The sequence below is a fragment of the Schistocerca piceifrons genome, chromosome 3, assembly GCF_021461385.2.
Source record: "Schistocerca piceifrons isolate TAMUIC-IGC-003096 chromosome 3, iqSchPice1.1, whole genome shotgun sequence".
Lineage (NCBI taxonomy): Eukaryota > Metazoa > Arthropoda > Insecta > Orthoptera > Acrididae > Schistocerca > Schistocerca piceifrons.
The window spans coordinates 107286880-107306062 of record NC_060140.1 but is presented as its reverse complement, the minus strand read 5'-3'; the positions used below and the strand labels follow the sequence as shown (position 1 = coordinate 107306062).

Below are 19183 nucleotides of genomic sequence, written 5' to 3'. Positions count from 1 at the left end.
ATGCTGACCCACCACTGCAACACCTTCATCATTACCATGCACAAATGCTTAAAAAGCAAATGTTGGAATGGTTCCTTTCTTCCCAATCCTTCCTCCACCTGAGCCTTTGCTCCATATCTAATGACCTTATCCTTGATGATATGTTAATATTGCTTCTTCCTTCCCACATTCTGATGCCAGTTACACTCCAGAAATGTGATACTATAGTAGAATGTTGAAGATTAGAAGGGTAGAGTGGGTAACAAATGAAGTACTGAATCAGATTTGAGGGAAGAGAAATTTTATGATACAACTTGAGGAAAGGAAGGGATTGGTTGATAGGATACATCCTGAAGCATCAAAGAATTGTCGGTTTGGTAATTTGGGAGGAGGGATATTATAGAAGGATATAAGGCTTGAATATAGAATGCAGGTTCAAATGGATGTAAGCTGCAGTTATGTGGAAATGAAAAGCCTTCCACATGGTAAACTAGTATGCATCAAACCTGTCTTCAGTGTGAAGATTACAGTAACAATCGTCTGCTTTCTGCAATTGAAGGTATGACTCTACCTATGCAAGAGGGAACACCATTAAAGTTTAATTTTCTGAATAGAGTTTGGTGGTTGACGCTTTTTCATGTTTTTCTGTGTGAAGAATCTTCACAGAAGTCCAATTGAGAGGCGGGTAATAAGTTTTCCTCAGAAAATTAATCCAGTGTTTTATTATAGGGACTGTCGATAAGAGTGGATGGAATGAAATGAGTTCGTAATTGGAGGTGGTTTGATAACTCCAGTTTTATCGGTTGTCATTTGGTCTCTGTCATATGCGTCCAATTTCACTACACTTGTTTGACACAGTAGTTCTTTATGACCATTGTTGATTGTCTGGTACAAATGGTATTTTTTACTCATTCTATTTCTCCTGTTTGTTCCTGGTAGTATATTCTCTTCTTTCTGATTCTATATTGTAGAGAATGCAGGTCAAGGCTCTACAGAATTAGTTTTCATTTCTGACCCATGTTGGATACCATGTTGCCTTGAACTGTCTGCAGTGCTTGCTCCAGTTTGTTTTACTTTGACATCGACATGAAATATACTGTCTTGCAATGGCTGCACTCAGAATTCTGCTTTTAAAACTTCCTTATTCCCTGAAAATTGCTTGTATATTCACTTTCATAAGACTGCGCTGCTATGCACTTCACAGTGGTTTGGAGAGTGTGGATGTAGATATTAGCGTCTTTACTCACTGCCCGCGGTTGTTGGTGTAAAGGATGTGAAATTGTTGTAACTTGTTGTATGTTCATCACAGTATCTTGGGGCTTTGTGCTGGGTGAGAGATTCACAGTAAATGCAGATCAGTGAAGGAGCCAGTGCCTTTCCGGACTGCATGTATGATGATGTAGTTTGTTGGTTGTTATAAAGTAGACGGGCTAAGAGGCCTATTAATCGGGGGCAGCCTGAGCTTTTGTAGAGCATCATTGAGGCAGAGTTACCGTTAGTAACTCTGCTATCTGATAATGGTGCTCACCATACCACTCTGTCGTGTGCAAGCTTCTTTTTTTCTGCATAATTATTGCAACCTTCATCCATTTGCAGCTGCTTACTGTATAATAGCTGCTTACTGTATAATAGCTGCTTACTGTATAATAGCTATTATTATTATTATTATTATTATTATATGCTTGGGAACATCCATACTAATGAACTCTAAAGTTTTCGACTACCTTTGAGCTGGATTGACTCTGATGCGTGGTAGAAAGATCTAATTATAAGTTTGTGCCCGTCCTTCGTAATGTGACATGCCTACATGCAAAGAAAGGGTAAACTGAGTTATGCGTGAGTGATGCTTACAAAGTATCTGCTGATTTGTGAACAGAAGCTTTTAAGGCTAAAGGAAATGAATTGTATTCAAACTTAGAATATGTTCAAGAATTTTGCAGCAAACCAATATTAAGGATATTGGTAGTTATTTTGCAGATCTGTTCTTTTACCTATGGGAGTCACCTGCACTTTTCTCCAGTATCTTGGGGCTTTGTGCTGGGCGAGAGATTCACAGTAAATGCAGATCAGTGAAGGGGCCAGTGCTGAAGAGCACTGTCTGTAAAACCAAACTGAAATTCCATCCTGACCTGGTGACTTTTTTTACTTCCAGCCTCTTTCAGCTGCTAACACCAGGGATACCTATTTAATCGTCGGTTTCTCAGAATTTTGTGAGTTTTGTTGTTAAACCACAGTGAGCCTTTTCCATCCTTAATTCTCTAACTCAGCACGTTCTTCTGTAGAGCGTGATTTACAGTCAGTTTAACTTTTGCTCATAATTCCTCTGTGCCCATCATATTGGAAGTAAATAATGTCCATTCATTTCTATGTAGGATGCTCATCTGCTCTTTCCAGCATAAATACTCTCCTAGCAGTCTGATGGATTTATTAACTTCAGCAACCATTATCGCTAGGACATCATGGTCACTAATCCCTGTCTATACTGACATTTTCTGCATGTGCATGAAAGATCTAAAATATTTCCATTGTTTATAAATTGTCAAACTAGCTCATCAAAACAGTTTTCTGAGAATATGTTGAGAACTACTTCCCTGGACTGTCTGTACCAGCTGCAATGAACCCACAAACATCCCAGTGTATACTAGATAAGTTAAAATCACCTCCAACTAATCTTGTACAATTGGGATGCTTTCGCTCTTCTGGATGTAGACTTTTTTTGCCTGATTCTACAATTGTTACAGTGAAAACAGGTGGTCATTAAAAACATCTGATAATTTAATTTAGGTTGGTTACTTGCACCCAGTTAACTTTGCAGCCACTCAATTTTTACCCCATAATATCGAACAATTTTGTTGACCTCAGTGATCAAACTCCCCCTCCTGTGACATCTAACCTATCTTTTTGATATATGTTGCATACCTCTTTAAATATTCCAGAGCTTTGTACCTCATTTTATGTAAATTGAAGATGGGAGGTGGAGAAAGGAAAGGGAAGGAACTATTGATGTCAGCTGCATCGAGACTTTATGCGGAATCGTCGTCGCTGGACTGGAACTCGAACCCGGGGTCTCCTGCTGCTAGGCAGTCACATTAACCACTGCACCACCCACACACAATGTTTATCACAATGGCACGGACTACCTTGTGCAACCCTGTCCATGTCCTCCATGCTCGCTACTTTAATATTTCTGCAGGAGGTCAAACATAGTTATGCATCAGCACTGAAGGTGGTGGATTCATTGCCTATTGATGTGAATCAATTATATGAATGCATGGTGTCTGTTCTTTCGGACATGGATGGGGGTGCAGATACAAGTAGGTGATGCTAGTTGGGAATGTAGGTTGACTGAGAGGCGTGCCAAGATAGTCCGTGCAGTTGCAGTAAATACTATGTCTGGGTGGCACAGTGGTTAATGCGACTGTGTAGTAAGCAAGAAATCCTGAGTTTGAATCCCAGTATGGCATACACTTTCACTTGTCACCGCTGATTCCACCTAAAGTCCCGAGACAGCTGACATAAATAGTTCCTTCTTTTTCCTTTCCTTTCTCCCCCGTGACCTTCAATTTACATAATACATATCACAGGTGCGGTTTCTGCATGGTGTCTGTTCTTTCAGACATATAACTTCAGATTTCATCCAACACTTGGCTGAGAGTGTAGTTTGAGCATGACAGCTTTCCTGCAGGGCAGTAAATTAAGGGACATTGTTACAAATGCTTTGGGTAATTCACTGCTAAACTCTTGACATTGGAGGTGTCTTTACTTTGTAAGTGATCTGATTTCACTCTCTGCAATCAACTGGTGAGCTTCCATCAGGGAACCTGAAAGTATCCCCTAGCCTATAAAGAAAACCATGTGCACTTTACAAGTACTTTGCCGCAAAATATGACACTTCAAGATCACTGAGAAAGCATGAAGAATTATATTGCTTGAAATGTTCCTACATTTTGTAGAACCCAAACTGATCTTCCCCAAAGTTAGTCTACCTTCCCCCACCCCCCCCCCCTCCCCTGAAAATAATTCCTGTTAATATTTTGCAACCATGACCTATTAAACTGACAGTTCAGTGATATTTATACCTGTCGGTACCTGATTTTTTGGAACTGGAATTATTACATTTTTCTTCATGTTGGATTTTTTAACCAGTTTCAATGTTTTGCACACCAGGTGGAATAGTTTTGTCATGGCTGGCGCTCCTAAGGAGCTCCGTAATTCTGAGGGAATGTCTTCTATGCCAAGGACCCTATTTTGACTTAGGTCTTTCTGTGATGCAACATTTTCTTCTCACGGTATCACATCTTCCATTACCATAATATTGTCAACAAGTTCATTTCCCTTTTGTAGCCGTTCTATATATTTCGTTCCTCCTTGCAGCTGTCACTTCAATGCTTGTCATCTTGCCTGCCACCTGTGCTGCTGCTATTCAAACAACTGCTTCTGTTTTCTTCAAATGTCTCTCTAACTTCCTGACATGGGCAGCATCTATCTTTCCCCTAGGTATGCATGCCTTACATGTTACTCTAGTCATTCCTGCTTAGACATTTTGACTTTCTGTCAATCTCATTTTTCAGATGTCTGTATTCACTTTTGCCTGCTTCATGTGCTGTATTTTTATGTGCAGTTCTTAACTACTCCTTGTGTGGTTAAGTCTAGTGACTATTGGAAATATTGGTTCATTGTGTGGAATTTCCCCATGTAATTCCTTATTTATTCCTTCAGTGCCTCATTACATAGTTGTTATATCTTTGTTACTATTATGCTTTTCTCCAGCACCACAGTGGCAGCCGTTGGCTGATACCCTGATAATGTTACAGTCTGTGAAATGCATCCACCACATCAAACTTCACAACATAGGGAAATGGCCCTGAAAATTCAGTGTTTTGCTGGGACTGAGGCATATTGGGGACTCGTGTTGTTGCATCCATTTGTGCACTCTCTGGGCTCGCCGTGGTGAGATGTTTAATCTTAGTGCATTGATCCCTGACAAAGATTTCTGAAGTATCAATCCTCATCATCTGTCAGGAGCTGCAATGAAATTCCGCATATTCTTTGCCAAGAAGGAAGATGCTGGCAGCTGGCGTTAACTGTGCACATGACAAAATAGTTGTGCATGGTGATACTGCTTTGTTGAGGATATTCGGCTGTGTCCTGTATAATAGTTGTAGCTGTACCTCAAAAATGCATTAAGGGCATCCAAGATTCCATTTCAGTGTGGAAACACATCCTCTCTTGGGAATTTGACTCCAGATTAGAGTAGTTTTTCTTATGGCAAGTAAGAAGTAACTGAAAGGTCTAAATGATTTGTCCTTCCTTTTTAACCTTCCCCAATGTAGGCTCTCCCTCTCTCCTCCCTGAGGAAGGAACTATTAATTCTAAAACCTGTGAAGTGTGTCATTTTCACTTTTACACTGAAGAACCAAAGAAGCTGGTACACCTGCCTAATATCTTGTAGGGCTCTCGCGAGCACACAGTAGTGCTGCCACACAACATGGCGTGGGCTTGACTAATATCTGAAGTAGTGCTGGAGGGAATTGACACCACAAACCCTGCAGGGCTGTCCATAAGAGTACGACGAGATCTCTTCTGAACAGCGTGTTGCAAGGCATTCCAAGTATGCTCAATAATGTTCATGTCTGTGGAGTTTGGTGGCCAGTGGAAGTGTTTAAACTCAGAAGAATCTTCATGGAGCCACATTGTAGCAATTCTCGACGTGTAGGTTGTCACATTGCCCTGCTGGAATTTTCCAAATCCATTGGAATGCACAATAGACATGAATGGATGCAGGTGATCAGACAGGATACTTACACATGTGTCAGCCTCAGAGTCGTACCTAGACATATCGTTACAGAGACGTCACCAGCCTGAACAGTCCCCTGCTGACATGCAAGGTCCATGGATTCATGAGGTTGTCTCCATACCCGTATACATCCATCCGCTCAATACAATTTGAAATGAGACTCATCCGACAAGGCAACATGATTGCAGTCATCAACAGTCCAATGTCGGTGTTGATGGGCCCAGTCGAGGCGTAAAGCTTTGAGTTGTGCAGTCATCAAGGGTACACGAGTGGGCCTTCAACTCCAAAAGTCCATATTGATGATGGTTCGTTGAATGGTTTGCACACTGACACTTGTTGATGGCCCAGCATTGAAATGTGCTGCAGTTTGCAGAAGGATTGCACTTCTGTCACGTTGAACAATTCTCTTCAGTCGTCGTTTGTCACATTCTTGCAGGATTTTTTTCCGGCTGCAGTGGTGTCAGAGATTTGATATTCATGGTACACTCGTGAAATGGTCATATGGGAAAATCCCCACTTCTTCACTACCTCGGAGATGCTGTGTCCCATCACTTGTACGCTGACTATAACACCATGTTCAAGCTCACTTAAATCTTGATAACCTGCCATTGTAGCAGCAATAACTGATCTAACAATGGCACCAAACACTTGTTGTTTTATATAGGTGTTGCTGGCTGTAGTGCCGTATTCTGCCTGTTTACATATCTGTGTACTCGATTATGCATGCCTACACCAGTTTCTTTGGCACTTCAGTGTCTACACACTTCAGCAATTGTGTCTCGTAATCTATTATGATGTTATTGACTGATAAATTCCTTGAATAGAGAATTTTTTTCTGCATCTACATTTACGTATATAGTCTGCAAGCCAATTTACAGTGTGTATCAGAGTATAATCTATATGAAACTATTGCATGGATTTGGTGACCGGGGATCCCCCCACCTGGGAATGTTTGGCTGCTGAGGTGCAAGTCTCTTCAGGTAATGCTATATTGGGTGGCTTGTGTATTGTTTTTGATGAACAGATGATGACAACACAAAATGCCCAGTCCCTGAGCAGTGAAAATCTCCGACCCAGCCGGGAATCGAACCCAGGCCTGCTGCATGCCAGTCACGTGCACTGCGTACCCAACAAAGGGGGCGGATGATACTTTACATACTGGGTGGTTATAATTAAAGTGCAGCTACTTTCAGAGGTCCAGTGTGGGCTGTAATTATCATATGGCAGCGAAACTTGGTATATAAGCTAATGCATTAATACAAAACCGATTTACACTGGAGGAAGAAGGGGAAAAAAAAAAAAGCTCAAATTTTGGCCATCAGGTGCAAATCTGGTACTGCGAATGCAAGAAAGAAATATAGGAATGATTCCATATGTAATGATTTAGGAACTGGATGTTGGCGGAAAGGTCAAATAAGTGAGAAAAGCGTAATGTTGATTTTATTATTAACTGCCACTTACACCATTTGTTCAGTATGAGCACCAGAGGCGTCAGTGATATGCAGCATCCGTAAAATGACATGATCAACAGTTGCTTGCAGCAGTTCAGGTGGAATCTGAGCAACATGGTCCTGTATAGTGGCTTTCAGATCGGGTAGAGACCAAACGTGGTAAATGCGTTCCTGAGCCAAAAGTCACATGGATTCAGATCAGGTGATCTTGCAGCCATGCATCTGGAAAACATCTGGATATAACACATTTGTGAAAGGTTGCATAGGCAGATCTCTTACTGGGCGAGTGACAGAAAGTGTTGTCCCATCTTGCACAAAAACTGGTTTCTACACATTTGTGCTCTTTCAAAGCAGGAAGGTCTCAATAATGTGCAGATGTCACTGTGCACCTGAGTGGTCTACTGAGTGTATTAACTTCAAAGAAGAATGGACCAAGAATGAAGGAGCTTGTGAATCCAAACCAAACAGTCACATACTGTGAGTGGAAAGAGTCTTTGTGCATGATACACAGTTTAACAGAATCCCAAATTCAGCAGTTCTCCATATTCACTGCACCCTGTAGTGTAAAATGTGCCTTGTCACTTCATAGAATATTGCCCGGTCACATGTTATCCACTTCAATCCGTTCCAGAAAGCAAATTGTAAATTCAGACAGTTGTAGATAATTTTTTATTTATTTATTTATTAATTTATTGTTCCGTGGGACCAAATTAAGGAGAAGTCTCCATGGTCATGGAACGAGTCAATACATGAAATTATAACACGATAGTAGAAACAGATAAAATGAAATATAAGAAACATAATTCAGGCGACAATTCCTAAGTTTAAATAAAGAAAATCAACAATGAGGTGTCAGTTGCTGCACCATCTGGATCTTGTACATGTACCAGTGTAATATACTCTGTAAAATTTTATGCACTATCACTCCCCGGGGTATGTGCTGCACGGTCAGTTACACCAATAGAAAACTCGCCAATAATTTCCTTCCGGATAGGACACCTTCCTCTTCTGGGTACCACAGCAAGCTCATATGTATTTTCGAATTTCATTATCTTCTTTAAACCATTTAATGACATTGGGCCTCTCCTCAGGCCTTTCAGTCAGTGAAACCCTCTCAGTACAGCATTGCAAATTGCTGACGTTCACATAAAACCGTTTTGCTAACAGTGCACGGTCTCTCTTCTTTATAGCTATACTGTTCACTAACGTTATGGCTTGTCAAATGACAGTGTTGTTGTCACTCCCATCATACAAACAGTGTACCGTGTCAGATTTGCATCTGGCAGCCGAAATTGGAATTAATTTTTTTTTACCGCAAATTGGTTCTGTATTAACACACTAGCATAACTACCATATTTAACTGTCATAGAATAATTACAGCCCACATTGGTCCTCTGTGTGTAACTGCTCTTAAAAATTATAATCACCCAGTACAACTGGCACTTCCCCATTTCCTGTTCCAATTGTGAATGATGTGTGTGAAGATCAACTGTTGGTAAACCTGTGATTGTGCTAGAATCTCTGTAATTTTACCTTCAGGAAATTTCTCGAGATATATGTCGGAGGAAACAAAATGTTGATTGACTTTTACAAACATACACTCTCAGAATTTTAATGGAAAAATCACACTGTGGTGCACAATGCCTCTATGGTAATACCTGCACTGGAGTTGGATAAGTGAAACTTTCACACTAATTAAATGAATCCATGTTGAAAGGTGCTGCTCTTCTTTGTGTTGTCTCCATTTCCTCTATGAGTCCTACCTGGTAATGGTCCCAGACAGAGGAGCAATACTTTCATTGTTATTTTACTATCAAACTTAAATGCGGCTATCTTTTATGACTTGCTGTTCACCCTCCGCGTAATATATGAGTGTAGGCTTCCACAGTCAGAGTCCATTTAAATAAAATTCTCCTGGATGTGTAATACCATCATGATATGCTAAACTACTGAAGTTTCAGGTACAGTTGAAGCAGCCTTGATCAAAGTTACCTCTGTGAGGCTACCAGAAGTAGTAACCAAAACATCAGTAATTTACCATATCATGATGCAGTCTCACACATGCAGAAGAATCTTTCTGAAGCCTCCTCATAAAGTTTTTGCATTTGTAATGCAACTCCCTCCCTATTTTTGCTTTAGTTTCTCCACCTCTTAAGTGCATGAAGTGCCTGCATGAGACAGTACCATTACTTGAATTGAAGGTGATGTACAATTCAAACACAAAGGGGCAATCACTAAGAACTTTCTCTTTTCGGATCTGTTTTGTTTGGTGGCTGTATTTAGCTGTTTTTATCGAAAGGGTACCATTTCTCGTGTCCTTAACAGGTCTAATTGAACCTAATATGCATTGCAAGCATATGGAAGTATGGCGGCAATAACTTTTCATAACAGCCTTTCTCTCTCTCTCTCTCTCTCTCTCTCTCTCTCTTGGTCACATGAAGAAAACATTGTGCAGTTCTTATTGTGTCGTTTTACCAAGTAGCTTTCTCTTTGAACAGTCATTCTTGCTGGTCTATCCACAGTCCTCTGGATTGGTGGTGTCATGTTTCCCAGATAGTACTCCATTTCTGCATGGAATGTTTTACTGAAGAAATGGAAATCGTGGCGTTCTGATGAGCAGCCAGGGAATTAGAAGTCAACAAAGAAGAGCCCATTACAAGCGAGGAATTATAATATAATTGCGAGATTTTGCAGATGTCTCAGAGATTACTCACTAATGAGTGATTTCCTTCAACAGTCATTCATCCCATCACCACATTTGTACTACTGGGTATGCTGTATTATGATTAGTACAACAAGCAGAGATCTCACAAGAAGCTAGGGAAACTATATCAGCCACACTCACACAGAGTGCAATAGGCATAGATGGACTAATATGACAGGGTAGGATAGTTAACAGATATCATCAGAAATTGTCTATGAGTATTTCATTGTTACTTCCCTATCTTTTACACGTGCTTTTCATGTTTCTTTGTGTCAGAACCTTCATATTTGCCCTCAATTTTAAAATAGTGAAGAAATTATAAAAAATTCTGAAAGCCAGAGGCAAAGTTGTATACATTCTAGATAAAATTTCTGCCAAAGTAGATAGTGTCAGGTGGGGCAGATGCATCACACTTCACTAACAATATTAGAAAGTTATTCAAAGACAGAGAAAAATAGCACAGCAGATTCAAATGAAGCTCAGTCGTAATTGACAAACGAAAACTGAGCAATTTCAAAACTGACCAGCAGCAGTTGTAAAAAAGCATTCAATGTATTCAAAAGCAATATCTAACATGTTGAGTCATCAAGAAATTACAAAATGTTTAAGCCTTTCGTGACCACTTGTTCACAAACTGCCTTTTGTCTTCTGTCTTGGATTCTTTGTCTGGTGTTTGTTTGACTATTTTACTGATGTTTTGCTAGCATAAGTGATCGGCATTGTCAAAGCTGCCCCCTCCTTTCATGGTAGACTGGAGTTGAGCTTGTGGTCGCAGATTATATGTACCTGGTGCACCAATGTCCGAGGGCTTTTCCATGGTCATTACTGTCATTCACTGCAGCATGGGAATCCAGGATCCAATCTCCTTCAAGCTTGAAACTTCCTGGCAGATTAAAACCGTGTGCCCGACCGAGACTCGAACTCGGGACCTTTGCCTTTCGCGGGCAAGTGCTCTACCATCTGAGCTACCGAAGCACGACTCACGCCCGGTACTCACAGCTTTACTTCTGCCAGTACCTCGTCTCCTACCTTCCAAACTTTACAGAAGCTCTCCTGCGAACCTTGCAGAACTAGCACTCCTGAAAGAAAGGATATTGCGGAGACATGGCTTAGCCACAGCCTGGGGGATGTTTCCAGAATGAGATTTTCACTCTGCAGCGGAGTGTGCGCTGATATGAAACTTCCTGGCAGATTAAAACTGTGTGCCCGACCGAGACTCGAACTCGGGACCTTTGCCTTTCGCGGGCAAGTGCTCTACCACCTGAGCTACCGAAGCACGACTCACGCCCGGTACTCACAGCTTTACTTCTGCCAGTACCTCGTCTCCTACCTTCCAAACTTTACAGAAGCTCTCCTGCGAACCTTGCAGAACTAGCACTCCTGAAAGAAAGGATATTGCGGAGACATGGCTTAGCCACAGCCTGGGGGATGTTTCCAGAATGAGATTTTCACTCTGCAGCGGAGTGTGCGCTGATATGAAACTTCCTGGCAGATTAAAACTGTGTGCCCGACCGAGACTCGAACTCGGGACCTTTGCCTTTCGCGGGCAAGTGCTCTACCACCTGAGCTACCGAAGCACGACTCACGCCCGGTACTCACAGCTTTACTTCTGCCAGTACCTCGTCTCCTACCTTCCAAACTTTACAGAAGCTCTCCTGCGAACCTTGCAGAACTAGCACTCCTGAAAGAAAGGATATTGCGGAGACATGGCTTAGCCACAGCCTGGGGGATGTTTCCAGAATGAGATTTTCACTCTGCAGCGGAGTGTGCGCTGATATGAAACTTCCTGGCAGATTAAAACTGTGTGCCCGACCGAGACTCGAACTCGGGACCTTTGCCTTTCGCGGGCAAGTGCTCTACCACCTGAGCTACCGAAGCACGACTCACGCCCGGTACTCACAGCTTTACTTCTGCCAGTACCTCGTCTCCTACCTTCCAAACTTTACAGAAGCTCTCCTGCGAACCTTGCAGAACTAGCACTCCTGAAAGAAAGGATATTGTGGAGACATGGCTTAGCCACAGCCTGGGGGATGTTTCCAGAATGAGATTTTCACTCTGCAGCGGAGTGTGCGCTGATATGAAACTTCCTGGCAGATTAAAACTGTGTGCCCGACCGAGACTCGAACTCGGGACCTATGCCTTTCGCGGGCAAGTGCTCTACCACCTGAGCTACCGAAGCACGACTCACGCCCGGTACTCACAGCTTTACTTCTGCCAGTACCTCGTCTCCTACCTTCCAAACTTTACAGAAGCTCTCCTGCGAACCTTGCAGAACTAGCACTCCTGAAAGAAAGGATATTGCGGAGACATGGCTTAGCCACAGCCTGGGGGATGTTTCCAGAATGAGATTTTCACTCTGCAGCGGAGTGTGCGCTGATATGAAACTTCCTGGCAGATTAAAACTGTGTGCCCGACCGAGACTCGAACTCGGGACCTTTGCCTTTCGCGGGCAAGTGCTCTACCACCTGAGCTACCGAAGCACGACTCACGCCCGGTACTCACAGCTTTACTTCTGCCAGTACCTCGTCTCCTACCTTCCAAACTTTACAGAAGCTCTCCTGCGAACCTTGCAGAACTAGCACTCCTGAAAGAAAGGATATTGCGGAGACATGGCTTAGCCACAGCCTGGGGGATGTTTCCAGAATGAGATTTTCACTCTGCAGCGGAGTGTGCGCTGATATGAAACTTCCTGGCAGATTAAAACTGTGTGCCCGACCGAGACTCGAACTCGGGACCTATGCCTTTCGCGGGCAAGTGCTCTACCACCTGAGCTACCGAAGCACGACTCACGCCCGGTACTCACAGCTTTACTTCTGCCAGTACCTCGTCTCCTACCTTCCAAACTTTACAGAAGCTCTCCTGCGAACCTTGCAGAACTAGCACTCCTGAAAGAAAGGATATTGCGGAGACATGGCTTAGCCACAGCCTGGGGGATGTTTCCAGAATGAGATTTTCACTCTGCAGCGGAGTGTGCGCTGATATGAAACTTCCTGGCAGATTAAAACTGTGTGCCCGACCGAGACTCGAACTCGGGACCTTTGCCTTTCGCGGGCAAGTGCTCTACCACCTGAGCTACCGAAGCACGACTCACGCCCGGTACTCACAGCTTTACTTCTGCCAGTACCTCGTCTCCTACCTTCCAAACTTTACAGAAGCTCTCCTGCGAACCTTGCAGAACTAGCACTCCTGAAAGAAAGGATATTGCGGAGACATGGCTTAGCCACAGCCTGGGGGATGTTTCCAGAATGAGATTTTCACTCTGCAGCGGAGTGTGCGCTGATATGAAACTTCCTGGCAGATTAAAACTGTGTGCCCGACCGAGACTCGAACTCGGGACCTTTGCCTTTCGCGGGCAAGTGCTCTACCACCTGAGCTACCGAAGCACGACTCACGCCCGGTACTCACAGCTTTACTTCTGCCAGTACCTCGTCTCCTACCTTCCAAACTTTACAGAAGCTCTCCTGCGAACCTTGCAGAACTAGCACTCCTGAAAGAAAGGATATTGCGGAGACATGGCTTAGCCACAGCCTGGGGGATGTTTCCAGAATGAGATTTTCACTCTGCAGCGGAGTGTGCGCTGATATGAAACTTCCTGGCAGATTAAAACTGTGCCCGACCGAGACTCGAACTCGGGACCTTTGCCTTTCGCGGGCAAGTGCTCTACCACCTGAGCTACCGAAGCACGACTCACGCCCGGTACTCACAGCTTTACTTCTGCCAGTACCTCGTCTCCTACCTTCCAAACTTTACAGAAGCTCTCCTGCGAACCTTGCAGAACTAGCACTCCTGAAAGAAAGGATATTGCGGAGACATGGCTTAGCCACAGCCTGGGGGATGTTTCCAGAATGAGATTTTCACTCTGCAGCGGAGTGTGCGCTGATATGAAACTTCCTGGCAGATTAAAACTGTGTGCCCGACCGAGACTCGAACTCGGGACCTTTGCCTTTCGCGGGCAAGTGCTCTACCACCTGAGCTACCGAAGCACGACTCACGCCCGGTACTCACAGCTTTACTTCTGCCAGTACCTCGTCTCCTACCTTCCAAACTTTACAGAAGCTCTCCTGCGAACCTTGCAGAACTAGCACTCCTGAAAGAAAGGATATTGCGGAGACATGGCTTAGCCACAGCCTGGGGGATGTTTCCAGAATGAGATTTTCACTCTGCAGCGGAGTGTGCGCTGATATGAAACTTCCTGGCAGATTAAAACTGTGCCCGACCGAGACTCGAACTCGGGACCTTTGCCTTTCGCGGGCAAGTGCTCTACCACCTGAGCTACCGAAGCACGACTCACGCCCGGTACTCACAGCTTTACTTCTGCCAGTACCTCGTCTCCTACCTTCCAAACTTTACAGAAGCTCTCCTGCGAACCTTGCAGAACTAGCACTCCTGAAAGAAAGGATATTGCGGAGACATGGCTTAGCCACAGCCTGGGGGATGTTTCCAGAATGAGATTTTCACTCTGCAGCGGAGTGTGCGCTGATATGAAACTTCCTGGCAGATTAAAACTGTGTGCCCGACCGAGACTCGAACTCGGGACCTTTGCCTTTCGCGGGCAAGTGCTCTACCACCTGAGCTACCGAAGCACGACTCACGCCCGGTACTCACAGCTTTACTTCTGCCAGTACCTCGTCTCCTACCTTCCAAACTTTACAGAAGCTCTCCTGCGAACCTTGCAGAACTAGCACTCCTGAAAGAAAGGATATTGCGGAGACATGGCTTAGCCACAGCCTGGGGGATGTTTCCAGAATGAGATTTTCACTCTGCAGCGGAGTGTGCGCTGATATGAAACTTCCTGGCAGATTAAAACTGTGTGCCCGACCGAGACTCGAACTTGGGACCTTTGCCTTTCGCGGGCAAGTGCTCTACCACCTGAGCTACCGAAGCACGACTCACGCCCGGTACTCACAGCTTTACTTCTGCCAGTACCTCGTCTCCTACCTTCCAAACTTTACAGAAGCTCTCCTGCGAACCTTGCAGAACTAGCACTCCTGAAAGAAAGGATATTGCGGAGACATGGCTTAGCCACAGCCTGGGGGATGTTTCCAGAATGAGATTTTCACTCTGCAGCGGAGTGTGCGCTGATATGAAACTTCCTGGCAGATTAAAACTGTGTGCCCGACCGAGACTCGAACTCGGGACCTTTGCCTTTCGCGGGCAAGTGCTCTACCACCTGAGCTACCGAAGCACGACTCACGCCCGGTACTCACAGCTTTACTTCTGCCAGTACCTCGTCTCCTACCTTCCAAACTTTACAGAAGCTCTCCTGCGAACCTTGCAGAACTAGCACTCCTGAAAGAAAGGATATTGCGGAGACATGGCTTAGCCACAGCCTGGGGGATGTTTCCAGAATGAGATTTTCACTCTGCAGCGGAGTGTGCGCTGATATGAAACTTCCTGGCAGATTAAAACTGTGTGCCCGACCGAGACTCGAACTCGGGACCTTTGCCTTTCGCGGGCAAGTGCTCTACCGAAGCACGACTCACGCCCGGTACTCACAGCTTTACTTCTGCCAGTACCTCGTCTCCTACCTTCCAAACTTTACAGAAGCTCTCCTGCGAACCTTGCAGAACTAGCACTCCTGAAAGAAAGGATATTGCGGAGACATGGCTTAGCCACAGCCTGGGGGATGTTTCCAGAATGAGATTTTCACTCTGCAGCGGAGTGTGCGCTGATATGAAACTTCCTGGCAGATTAAAACTGTGTGCCCGACCGAGACTCGAACTCGGGACCTTTGCCTTTCGCGGGCAAGTGCTCTACCACCTGAGCTACCGAAGCACGACTCACGCCCGGTACTCACAGCTTTACTTCTGCCAGTACCTCGTCTCCTACCTTCCAAACTTTACAGAAGCTCTCCTGCGAACCTTGCAGAACTAGCACTCCTGAAAGAAAGGATATTGCGGAGACATGGCTTAGCCACAGCCTGGGGGATGTTTCCAGAATGAGATTTTCACTCTGCAGCGGAGTGTGCGCTGATATGAAACTTCCTGGCAGATTAAAACTGTGTGCCCGACCGAGACTCGAACTCGGGACCTTTGCCTTTCGCGGGCAATTGCTCTACCACCTGAGCTACCGAAGCACGACTCACGCCCGGTACTCACAGCTTTACTTCTGCCAGTACCTCGTCTCCTACCTTCCAAACTTTACAGAAGCTCTCCTGCGAACCTTGCAGAACTAGCACTCCTGAAAGAAAGGATATTGCGGAGACATGGCTTAGCCACAGCCTGGGGGATGTTTCCAGAATGAGATTTTCACTCTGCAGCGGAGTGTGCGCTGATATGAAACTTCCTGGCAGATTAAAACTGTGTGCCCGACCGAGACTCGAACTCGGGACCTTTGCCTTTCGCGGGCAAGTGCTCTACCACCTGAGCTACCGAAGCACGACTCACGCCCGGTACTCACAGCTTTACTTCTGCCAGTACCTCGTCTCCTACCTTCCAAACTTTACAGAAGCTCTCCTGCGAACCTTGCAGAACTAGCACTCCTGAAAGAAAGGATATTGCGGAGACATGGCTTAGCCACAGCCTGGGGGATGTTTCCAGAATGAGATTTTCACTCTGCAGCGGAGTGTGCGCTGATATGAAACTTCCTGGCAGATTAAAACTGTGTGCCCGACCGAGACTCGAACTCGGGACCTTTGCCCTTCGCGGGCAAGTGCTCTACCACCTGAGCTACCGAAGCACGACTCACGCCCGGTACTCACAGCTTTACTTCTGCCAGTACCTCGTCTCCTACCTTCCAAACTTTACAGAAGCTCTCCTGCGAACCTTGCAGAACTAGCACTCCTGAAAGAAAGGATATTGCGGAGACATGGCTTAGCCACAGCCTGGGGGATGTTTCCAGAATGAGATTTTCACTCTGCAGCGGAGTGTGCGCTGATATGAAACTTCCTGGCAGATTAAAACTGTGTGCCCGACCGAGACTCGAACTCGGGACCTTTGCCTTTCGCGGGCAAGTGCTCTACCACCTGAGCTACCGAAGCACGACTCACGCCCGGTACTCACAGCTTTACTTCTGCCAGTACCTCGTCTCCTACCTTCCAAACTTTACAGAAGCTCTCCTGCGAACCTTGCAGAACTAGCACTCCTGAAAGAAAGGATATTGCGGAGACATGGCTTAGCCACAGCCTGGGGGATGTTTCCAGAATGAGATTTTCACTCTGCAGCGGAGTGTGCGCTGATATGAAACTTCCTGGCAGATTAAAACTGTGTGCCCGACCGAGACTCGAACTCGGGACCTTTGCCTTTCGCGGGCAAGTGCTCTACCACCTGAGCTACCGAAGCACGACTCACGCCCGGTACTCACAGCTTTACTTCTGCCAGTACCTCGTCTCCTACCTTCCAAACTTTACAGAAGCTCTCCTGCGAACCTTGCAGAACTAGCACTCCTGAAAGAAAGGATATTGCGGAGACATGGCTTAGCCACAGCCTGGGGGATGTTTCCAGAATGAGATTTTCACTCTGCAGCGGAGTGTGCGCTGATATGAAACTTCCTGGCAGATTAAAACTGTGTGCCCGACCGAGACTCGAACTCGGGACCTTTGCCTTTCGCGGGCAAGTGCTCTACCACCTGAGCTACCGAAGCACGACTCACGCCCGGTACTCACAGCTTTACTTCTGCCAGTACCTCGTCTCCTACCTTCCAAACTTTACAGAAGCTCTCCTGCGAACCTTGCAGAACTAGCACTCCTGAAAGAAAGGATATTGCGGAGACATGGCTTAGCCACAGCCTGGGGGATGTTTCCAGAATGAGATTTTCACTCTGCAGCGGAGTGTGCGCTGATATGAAACTTCCTGGCAGATTAAAACTGTGTGCCCGACCGAGACTCGAACTCGGGACCTTTGCCTTTCGCGGGCAAGTGCTCTACCACCTGAGCTACCGAAGCACGACTCACGCCCGGTACTCACAGCTTTACTTCTGCCAGTACCTCGTCTCCTACCTTCCAAACTTTACAGAAGCTCTCCTGCGAACCTTGCAGAACTAGCACTCCTGAAAGAAAGGATATTGCGGAGACATGGCTTAGCCACAGCCTGGGGGATGTTTCCAGAATGAGATTTTCACTCTGCAGCGGAGTGTGCGCTGATATGAAACTTCCTGGCAGATTAAAACTGTGTGCCCGACCGAGACTCGAACTCGGGACCTTTGCCTTTCGCGGGCAAGTGCTCTACCACCTGAGCTACCGAAGCACGACTCACGCCCGGTACTCACAGCTTTACTTCTGCCAGTACCTCGTCTCCTACCTTCCAAACTTTACAGAAGCTCTCCTGCGAACCTTGCAGAACTAGCACTCCTGAAAGAAAGGATATTGCGGAGACATGGCTTAGCCACAGCCTGGGGGATGTTTCCAGAATGAGATTTTCACTCTGCAGCGGAGTGTGCGCTGATATGAAACTTCCTGGCAGATTAAAACTGTGTGCCCGACCGAGACTCGAACTCGGGACCTTTGCCTTTCGCGGGCAAGTGCTCTACCACCTGAGCTACCGAAGCACGACTCACGCCCGGTACTCACAGCTTTACTTCTGCCAGTACCTCGTCTCCTACCTTCCAAACTTTACAGAAACTCTCCTGCGAACCTTGCAGAACTAGCACTCCTGAAAGAAAGGATATTGCGGAGACATGGCTTAGAGCTTCTGTAAAGTTTGGAAGGTAGGAGACGAGGTACTGGCAGAAGTAAAGCTGTGAGTACCGGGCGTGAGTCGTGCTTCGGTAGCTCAGGTGGTAGAGCACTTGCCCGCGAAAGGCAAAGGTCCCGAGTTCGAGTCTCGGTCGGGCACACAGTTTTAATCTGCCAGGAAGTTTCATATCAGCGCACACTCCGCTGCAGAGTGAAAATCTCATTCTGGAAACATCCCCCAGGCTGTGGCTAAGCCATGTCTCCGCAATATCCTTTCTTTCAGGAGTGCTAGTTCTGCAAGGTTCGCAGGAGAGCTTCTGTAAAGTTTGGAAGGTAGGAGACGAGGTACTGGCAGAAGCAAAGCTGTGAGTACCGGGCGTGAGTCGTGCTTCGGTAGCTCAGGTGGTAGAGCACTTGCTCGCGAAAGGCAAAGGTCCCGAGTTCGAGTCTCGGTCGGGCACACAGTTTTAATCTGCCAGGAAGTTTCATATCAGCGCACACTCCGCTGCAGAGTGAAAATCTCATTCTGGAAACATCCCCCAGGCTGTGGCTAAGCCATGTCTCCGCAATATCCTTTCTTTCAGGAGTGCTAGTTCTGCAAGGTTCGCAGGAGAGCTTCTGTAAAGTTTGGAAGGTAGGAG

General features: G+C 45.6%; 1 protein-coding gene across 1 annotated transcript in view; it reads left to right on the top strand.

Moving 5' to 3' along the window:
* The window catches only part of LOC124789835 (DNA endonuclease RBBP8-like), a 97703-nt gene that overhangs the window by 1376 nt on the left and 77144 nt on the right, over positions 1 to 19183 (top strand). The window lies entirely within an intron of this gene.